Source organism: Cajanus cajan, chromosome 8 (genome assembly GCF_000230855.2).
Source record: "Cajanus cajan strain Asha chromosome 8, NIPB_CcT2T_4, whole genome shotgun sequence".
In the NCBI taxonomy this organism is placed as follows: domain Eukaryota; kingdom Viridiplantae; phylum Streptophyta; class Magnoliopsida; order Fabales; family Fabaceae; genus Cajanus; species Cajanus cajan.
This window is the reverse complement of record NC_138524.1, coordinates 28779531-28790223: the sequence shown is the minus strand read 5'-3', so window position 1 is coordinate 28790223 and position 10693 is coordinate 28779531.

The following is a 10693-nucleotide window of genomic DNA, read 5'->3' as shown; positions in this document are numbered from 1 at the left end:
GCATATTTATGGGTTTGTTTCTCAATTTGGCTCTTGACCTTTTCATGGTATTTATTTATAAAATTAGCCATTGATGCTCCTTCTTTGTGAAACAAAGAAGTAATATTAGGGAGTGGTAGTAAGTCAAGAGGGGTGAGAGGATTAAAGCCATATACAACCTCAAAAGGGGATAGATTAGTAGTCTTGTGGACTACCCTATTATAGGCAAACTCTATATGGGAAAGACAATCATCCCAAGTTTTCTTATTCCCTTTCAATATGACCCTTAACAATGTGGATAGGGATTTATTCACCACTTCGGTTTGCCCATCGATTTGTGGGTGACACAGTGGAATAAACAAGCTTGCTTCCTAGTTTTTCCCATAACACTTTCTAAAAATGACTTAGGAACTTTGCATCCCTATCGGACACAATAGTCTTAGGTAGACCATGCAAACGAACAACTTCCTTGAAGAAAAGCTTAGCAATATAGCTAACATCATCTACCTTGTGGCATGGTATGAAATGAGCCATCTTACTAAAACGGTCCACTATCACAAAGATAGAATCAAACCCCCTTTGGGTTCTTGGGAGACCAAGCAAAAAATCTATACTAATATCAACCCAAGGGGAGCTAGCTATAGGAAGGGGTGTATAGAGTCCATGAGGCATTACTCTAGATTTGGCTTGGAGACAAGTAATGCATTTAGAACAATGCCTTTGGACGTCTATTCTCATGTGTGGCCAATAAAATTTTGATTTTAAGAGACTTAGGGTTTTATCAACCCCAAAGTGGCTCATGAGTCCCCCTTCATGACTTTCCTTGACCAAAAGCTTCCTAATGGACCCTTGAGGTATGTAAAGTTTTCCCATCCTAAAAAGGTATCCCTCAAGTAAGTAATATCCATCAAAAGGATTTTGGAGACATTTAGCAAAGATGGATTGGAAATCTTGATCAAGTTCATACAATTCCTTTAGATTATCAAATCCAAGGATTTGAGACCCTAAGGAGAAGAGTAATGTATGCCTCCTAGAGAGTGCATCGGCCACTACATTATTCTTCCCTTTTTTGTACTTGATAATATAAGGGAATTGTTCAAGATATTCAACCCACTTAGCATGCCTTTCACTAGTACAAAAGGGATAATTTACGTCGGTTATTTTAAGCTTTTTACGTCAAAAAAAAGTCTAACATTAAAGCGGGAAACGTAAATTTACATCGGTTGTAAAATCTGACATAAATTTACGTCGGACATTTCCAAGATCCGACGTAAAAAAGTTGTAAACAAAAAAAAAACATAAACAGTGCAAGCAAAATGGCCTATTCTGCAAGTAGAACGACCCGTTCTGGTTGTAGAACAGGACGTTCTGCTTGTAGAATAGGCCGTTCCGGATGCAAAATTAAACTCCTCTGTGCGAAACAAACTTACAAACTTAAGAATCAGGCGAGTTACATACCTTACCTGTAGATGCTCCATATCCTGAATAATCATAGCTGAAAGCATAGCACAAAATTGAAAGAAAATAAATAAATATAAAACTAAATATATCAAAGTAAAAAAGCAATAAATTTTGGTGTTGGTGTGTTACTTCTGACGAAACCGAAACTGAAAAAGGAAAGTGAAGAGTGGCAGAAAACAAATCCAACCTAAGTGGTTGAGCTTCTTCTTTCTCTCACACCGTTTCACATGTCTCTTGTTTTCAAATACTAACACGCACGGGAAGATTAATAGACCTTTTTACGTCGGACATAAAGGGGTTCGATGTAAAATGTAAAATCTACGTCAAACGTATCTTATGTCCGATGTAGATTTTACATTTTACATCGAACCCCTTTATGTCCGACGTAAAAAAAGTTTACAAAAATTACAAAAATTTTACCGCATCTTTTTTACGTCGGTTTTTGATATGTCCGATGATAAAGAGGTGACGTAAAAAACTGATTTTTCACTAGTATTTTATTTAATTTCCCTTGCCCTCTAATGTACTTGAGTGACTCATGATCGGTATGAATAATGAATTCCTTAGTCACCAAGTAGTGCTCCTAAACTTGGAGGGCTCTAATTAGGGCATACAACTTTTTGTCATAGGTGGGATAATTCAAGGTGGCGCCATGGAGTTTTTCACTAAAATACGCAATGGGGTGACCTCCTTGAAGTAGCACGACACCTATGCCAAAACTAAATGCATCGGAAGGGCTAAAATGGGTGCAATGGTGAGTTGTTCTTTGAGAGTTTGGAAGGCTTTCTCTTGGGCTTCACCCCAAATGAAAGGTTCATCCTTCTTAACAAGCTCGTTAAGAGGGGATGCAAGTGTGGAGAAGTCCTTCACAAATCTTCTATAGAAGCTTGCTAAACCATGAAAAAGATTCTAACTTCTCCAACACTCTTTGGGGTGGGGCAATCTTGGATGGCCTTTATTTTCTCGAGGTTAACATGCACTCCCTTTTTACCAACTATGAAGCCCAAGAAATCGACTTGATTTTGACAAAAAGTACATTTCTCAAAGTTGGCATACAAGTTGTTGTCCCTAAGAATTATTAAGACTTCTCTTAGATGTCCAAGATGGTCATCTAAGGTTTTTCTATATACAAGAATGTCATCAAAGTAAACTACTACAAACTTTCCTATGCAATCCCTAGGAACATGATTCATTAGACGCATGAAAGTGCTAAGGGCATTAGTGAGGCCAAAGGGCATCACTAGCCATTCATAAAATCCAAATTTGGTCTTAAAAGCGGTTTTCCACTCATCACTTTCTTCAATTCGAATTTGGTGATAACCACTTTTAAGGTCAATCTTGGAAAATATGATGGCTCCATGCAATTCATCCAACATATCATCTAACCTAGGGATTGGGTGCCTATACTTTATTGTAATGTTATTGATGGCCCTACAATCCGTGCACATCCTCTATTTTCCATCTTTCTTTGGCACCAAAAGAACGGGGACGACACAAGGGCTAAGACTCTTTTGAACCCAACCCTTCTTCAACAAGTCATCAACTTGAAACTCTATCTCTTTGGTCTCTTGAGGGTTAGTCCAATAGGCGGACCTATTTGGAAGAATTGCACCCGGTATGAGGTCTATTTGATGTTCTATCCCTCTTAAAGGTTGAAGCCCACTTGGAACTTCTTGAGGAAATAGGTCATCAAACTCTTTCAAAAGTTTTGAACCTCTTGAAGTAGAGACTCAAGCTCATGACTAGTGGCAGCTAGTGTCACTACAAAAAATATGCAATTTAGCGACCACCAAAATCGGTCGCTAAATTGCAAAAATCGGTCGCTATTTACCTTAGCGACCGAATTTATCAGTCGCTAAAACCCTGGTCGCTAAGGTATTTAGCGACTGAAAAATTTTCGGTCGCTATTTAGTGACCGAAAATTTCAGTCGCTAATTCGGTCGCTAAATGGTTGAAATGATTGAAGTTTATGAGACTAAATTAGTGACCGAATAAATCGGTCGCTAAATCGGTCGCTAAATATTTATTTTTTTTATTAAATTTTATAGACGTCGCAAATTTGGTCGTTATGAACCACTCATATTTGGCCTCTTAAGGATTTTATTTCACAATACTTAAGTTTTTAGCATGTTTTGTCCTTAATTACACAATTTTTGGAAACTTCCCAGAAGGTCACCCATCCCTACATTACTCCAAGTCAAGCACACTTAACTGTGAAGTTCTTATGAGATAAGCTACCGAAAAACAAATGCATGTTGTTAGTATAAGTAGTACAAATTAATTCATTTAAGTCATCCTCAACTATCCAATCTCATACTTATATTATTTTTGGATCCTTATCATTTTGGTATATCCAGACCGTTATAAATATATAATAATTATATTACTAATAATAATAATTATATTATATTTAATTAATCTTTATTTATATATATACTTACTTTTATAATTAACAATCTACTTATTTCTATTTAAAAAAATTTATGATACAATTTAAATTATTTATTATAAATTTAAAAGTTTAAGTAATAATTAATATATTTTAAAATGAGAAGGGTTATAATAACACTGATATAACTTTTATACTAAGTATTATACCGGTCAATAAATTTATATTAAATGTGAATTTTGTAAATCCAACCGATAGATTGAAAGTTCATATCACTTTATATGTTTATATCAATTTTTGTTAAAATTAAACAACAACTTAAAAATAATCAAAGTGCTCATATTTTATTTGAAATGAATATATTACGTCAATTTTGTTTTACAAGAATGAAGTATCAAATCATCTTGAATTCATATAAGATTTTGTATATATGATCTAAGAGTAAAAAACTTTCAATCTAACGGTTGAATTTATAAAATTCACATTTAATATAAAGTTATTGAGCGATGTAATACTTAGTAAAAGTTACACCGATGTTGTTATAACCCTTCTCTTTTAAAATATCATTTTTATAAATTAAATTTTAACATTTTAAATAAATTATTAATTAACTTAATATATTTATTCATCTTAAATCTAAGATATAAAATTCAAAAAATGTATTTATCCTTGTTTTATTTTCTAATTATCAACCATTAATAAAATACTAATTTAAAATTTAAATATAAAAATTCATTTAAAAATAAAGTTGTCATAAGTTAGACTTGTTTTATTTTTTCACATAAATAACTATTGGTATTAATTATGTAGGAGTGCATATAAATAGTTTTTTAATATAAATTAATGTCTTGCTCTTACAAAAAAAAGAAAATGGGATCCATACTCAACAAAAATATTATCATCACTTTTAAGCAATTTATAATTTTTTTTAAGTTTTACTTAGTGACCGAATAGAATTTCGTCGCTAACTTTAACTAATATTTAGCTACCGAATAGAATTCCGTTGCTAATTTTAACTAATAATTTAGCAACCGAATAGAACTACATCGCTAATTGTAACTAATATTTAGCGATTGAATTTAATTATGACGCTAAAAAAATCAAAATTTCTGATTTAGAGACTGAATTCAATTCCATCACTAATTTTAACTAATATTTAGCGACCGAATTTAATTTCGTTGCTAAAAAAATCAAAATTTCTGATTTAGCGACCGAATTAAATTCCGTCACTAAAAAAAATAAAAATTTATGATTTAGCAACCGAATTAAATTTCGTAGCTAAAAAATCAAATTTTCTAATTTAGCGACCGAATTCAATTCCGTCGCTAAAAAATCAAAATTTCTAATTTAACGACCGAAATAGCGACCGAATTCAATTCGGTCGCTAATTTTAACTAATACTTAGCGACGAATTCAATTCCGTCGCTAAATTTAACTATTATTTAGCGACCGAATTCAATTCTGTCGCTAATTTTATCTATTATTTAGCGACCAAATTCAATTTTGTCGCTAATTTTAACTATTATTTAGCGACCGAATTCAATTCCGTCGCTAAAAAAAATCAAAATTTATAATTTAGCGACCGAAATAGCGACCAAATCTAATTCCGTCACTAAATTTAACTACTTTTTAGCGACTGAATTCAATTCCGTGGCTAATTTTAACTATTAAGTAGCAACCAAATTAAATTTCGTCGCTAAAAAAATCAAAATTTATAATTTAGCGATCGAAATAGCGACTGAATTCAATTCTGTCGCTAACTTGAACTACTATTTAGCGACCGAATTCAATTCCGTCGCTAATTTTAACTAATATTTAGCGACCGAATTAAATTTCGTCGCTAAAAAAAATATAAATTTATAATTTAGCGACTGAAATAGAGACCGAATTTAATTCCGTCGCTAAAAAAATCAATTTATAATTTAGCGACCGAAATAGTGACCAAATTTAATTTGGTTGCTAAAAAATCAAAAAAATTTATTTAGCGACCGATTTTCTAGCGACGACTTATTTTGGTCGCTAAATCGGTCGCTATTTTGATTTTTCATAATCGGTCGCTAAATCAGTCGATAAATAGTGACTGATAAATTTCGGTCACTAATTTCGGTCGCTATTTTGCAATTTTCTAGTAGTGTGTCTCTTTGAAGTAAAAAAGGTACAAAGGTTGTTCAATCAAAAGTATTTTCTTAATGTCATTTTTAAGGAATAAATGACTTTTGTGAAAAACTTCTTTAGAGGGGACACTTGCCTCTAAACTTGGTACCTTCTCTTCCTCTTCTTTATTCTTTAGGGGGAGCTCTTTTTTTCTTTCTTTTGTTTTCTCCTTTTTTTTTCTTCATCCTCTCTTTTGACTTTCATTTTGAGTTGGTTCTTACTCACTTAAGAAGGTGATAGAGGACACAACACAATCTTCTTGCCTAAGTGATGGAAACTTATTTTGTTGGTAAGGCCATCATGAATAGTCTTTTTGTCAAATTGTCAAGGCCTTCCAAGTAGAATATGACTAGCATCCAATGGCACTATGTCACATAAAACTTCATCTTTGTATTTTCCAATGGAGATAGGTATATTCACTTGTTGATTAACTACAATACCTCCCTCCTCATTGATCCATTGTAATTCGTAAGGTTTTGTATGAGGTATAGTAGTTAAGGCTAACTTATCCACTAATCTAGTGCTACAACAATTACAACTAGCTAGATCCACTATCCATAATGAGAGAACAAGTATTTTCTAAAACCTTGCACCTTGTATGAAACAAGTTCTCTCTTTCGAATTGATCTAAATCACTAGATTGGTTTCCAAGAAGCCTTCTAACCATTAACAAGTCTCCTTCACAAGGGTAAGTTTCTTCCTCAAACTTTAAGATTTCTTCCTCATCACTTGAAGAAGTAGTAGCTTCATCAAGGCTACTATAGTGGTCTTGGCCCCTTAAAATCATGGTTTTCTTTGTTGGGCATTAAGAGACAATGTGCCCTCGACCAAGACACTTAAAGCACTTGATGTCACTTGTCTTAGGGTCTTTGGAGGATGTCCTGTGAGAGGGTTTATCTTTTTCTTTTTCTTTTTCTTTTTCATTAGGAAAAGATTTGGAAGAGGGGCCCTCCTTCTTAAAACTTTTGGAATAAGAGAGAGTGGAGTCTTTTCTAAAAGTTTTTCTTTTAAGTTGATGTTCCACTCTAGAACAAAGTTGAACAAGTTCATTCAAATCTCTATATGGTAAGAGTTCAACTTTGTCTCTTATTTCAAGGTTAAGACCACTTTGAAACCTTGAGATGGTGTTCCTCTCTTCTTCCTTTATCTCAGCCCTCATCATTAGTAACTCCATAGATTGCCTATATTCTTCCACACTAAATGACCCTTGTTTCAATCTTTGTAACTTGTCCATAAGCTCACGGTCATAGTATGGAGGAATATGCCTCCTCCTCAAGGCACTACGGAGCTCATTCCAATATTGAATTGGGGGCTCATGGTTTATTCTTCTCTCTTTTTCTAAGGAGGTCCACCAATACATGGCATGCCCTTAGAAGCTAAGGGTTGCCAAAGAAATCTTCCTTTCTTCACTCACTCCATAGCAAGAAAATAATTGTTCAACATTGTCTTTACCATGAAATGGCGGAAGAGTGATGTTGTCCCTATTGGAAGACTCCTTATGTCTTAGTTGCCTTGAGGGTCTTTGATAGCAATCATCATTGTGATGACTACTATAGAAGTTATTACTTGGAGGTTGGGTATGATGTCCTTCTTCCTTATGAACACTTGAAGGTATTCTAGCTCTCTTGCCCTTTGAGGACTTAGGGGAAGGGACTCGTAGTCTATATCCACTAGATTCCCACCCCCGCCCCCCACAACTAGCCTAGCAAGCAACCTTCTCATTTCTTCATTGTTTTTCTCTTTTTCTTTTTCTCTTTTTCTTAACTCTTCCTCTCTTTTTATATTTTCCTCTTCTTTTTTTCTTAGGTACTCTTTTAATTTCCTAAGTTCATCCCTAACACTAGACCTAGTACTACAAGAATTATGACCATGTACACTAGAATGATCACTCATCTTTGTTCAAAAAGGTTTTCACAAATATGTTTCAAAAAGGCTGGCAAAAAAGTTTTCACAAAGAGTGAGTGATGAAAAGATTTTCACAAAAAAGTTTTTAAGGTGTAAGATTGGTGTAATAAGGCTTAAGTGCACAAAGTGAACTATCAAGGGAGGTGGACTACTAACAATCACTTAAAAACCACGCTTTTTCAAGTAGAAATCACTAAGCGCTTTTGACACTTTTCTTACAAAACAATTTTGCACAAGAATTAGGTGTGTGTGTGCATGGCCCTCTAGTAGGCAACTTGTAGCCTCCTAAAACGAAACAAGAATAAAGAGCCTAAGCAAATATACTACTAAAGCTATAAAAACATGCAAAGAAAAGCAACTTAAAGCATATGCTAGTCGGATTCCCTAGGGTGGGAGCTTGAAGTGACCTTGGTGGTATTTAAGTCACTCCCACAAGCACTACTTCGAGTTACCCTAAAATGAAGAGGTTTAAAATGGCCGATTACAACCCAAAAATAATGAAAATCAAGGCCCAAATACAAGAGGCCGAAAATTAAGCAAGAAAGAACAAGAAAGAAAGAAAATTAAAAGTCTTCAACTCCTCCAATTTGGCTCCCCTTCACAAGGAACAAACTAGGTTAGTCCTCTCCTTTGGTGTTTGCACTCTTTGAGATATGATATTCTTCTCCAAAGCACTTGGGACCCCACAGATTTAATCATCACTCAATCCCCTAAATAAATTTTGCTAAGGGTTTCTTGGAAGTAGTACTTCACCTACACCCAAAGATAACAAACCAACCAAGAATAAGGAGGCCAAAGGAATAAAAACTGAAAATGCTCAATTAAAAGGTTAAACTCAAAGAGAGATTAATGAGACAAACATAAGAGTTCCAAAGAAGACAAGCAAAAAATTAAGACACATTAAAAAGGATAGCACACAAAGGAAAAGTCCTAGAATGGCACTAGAATGGAGTTAAAACTTTAATGGTTTGCACTTATGAATTTTTAAGTCCTTTTTGGTAAGGGTCCAGCCACGATTTTGTGTCTCAAAAAGGATCTAATAAGGTCCAAAAAATTCAGTCCAAGTCCAACTCTAATGTGCAAGGGTAATTAGGTCAATGTCCACAAGTCTAGCAACAAGTCCTTTTGTTTTTCTTTTGTTTTCTTTTGGCTTTTTTGGTCACGTTTTTTTTTTCAATTTTTTTGTCCAGATTTTTGTTTCTATTTCCTTTTTTAATGTTGCTTGGTTTTTACACTTGTAGGTGATTAAAAATGCAGCACAAAAAAGAGTCAAATTTAGAGAGACAAGTGGCAACACATGAGTGGGTGATGAGGCATATTGTGATTGGAGTGTGTCTTGTACTAAATATTTCTTTTTGTGAAGATTTTTGTCAAAGATTCCAGCACTCACACAAAATTTAACCACTCACACATGTGCACAAAGGATAAAGGAATAATCATGTAATGATGTGCATGGAAAGGTGTCCAATCATGTATGTGTAGGAGGCAAATAACACATAGATTTTAATACAAATTTAGAGCATGCCAAGAACTAATCAACATGCATGAATGACTTCTAAATGGTGTAGTAAATTTTCAGCCACCTCATGAAAAATCACATACATCAAATATTTTCACTTTTCTCATACATCAAATGGGTGCATCATACATATAGATTTTTATCTTTTTGAGATGAGTGAGAAAAACACAATTTTGACAAAACTTAAAAGGTAAAAAGATCAAAAGGAGATGCAAGACATGTTCTTGATGTTCATAATATATTTTTCCAGCACTCAAGAGTAAAAGAAAAAATGGCACACAAGAACCTAAGACTTAAGAAAAACCCTAAAGCACAAAAGGAGGCTCATGAACAATGAATGAACCATAGAATAATATAATGAGACCGTATGGAAACGTTTTCATGGATGACAAGAAGACACAAAGAAGATGCAAATCAAGACTCAAAAGAAATAAAGACTCAAAGAGATGAAAAGGAAGCTAGTTACCCTTGACGATAACCTAAGCTCTTGATACCAAAATGATGGACTCCTTCCACCAAGGGGATGATCAAAACGTTCAATGGTGAAGAGGAGCTCCTTGCCAAGGCCAAGATGGTGACCTTAGAGGGTGGACGTTCCCTCAAGGGTGAGGCTAAGTGATGGTGGGAGTGAAAGGTGGAGTCTTCGACGAATAGGAGAAAGGTTGGGAGGATGGTGTTTTTGGGTGTTCTAGTTGGCTATCTTCACCAAGTGGAGATGAAGGCCACTCAAGAGAACCCTAAACTCACTCTAGGGAGGAGATAGGAGAGTTAGGCCGTGCAGACCTAGTGACTAAGGAGAGGATTTGTGGCAAAAATGCTCACTCAAATTCATATATTTCAAAGTATGTACAAGGTGTTAGGCTAAGGGTACTTATAGGAATGGGAAGGCATCTAGGGTTGCATAGCCGTGTAATGCAACCCAAATGTAACCTAAATGAACCCTAGATGATGTGTGGGTTCCTTCCTACCAAAAGACAAAAATACCCTTTAACCTAAAAATGGAAAAAAAAATGGACTTTGACCTCACAAGTCAAGGTTTAAGCCCTAAAATAAATCCTAAACTAATTTGCCCCATAATACAAAGGCTAAATTAAATACATAATAAATTCCTATTATCTAAAGTACCCCAAAATACAAGGGTAAAAAAGGAAATAAAGTAATAAAATCATATACTACTCAAAATGGGCCTAGGAGATGGATCAATACTCCACACTCATGATGAGTATGGCTCTAGGCATGGTATCTCCTTCGTCTTCCTCCATTCTCCTAACATGAAGCTCCAAGGG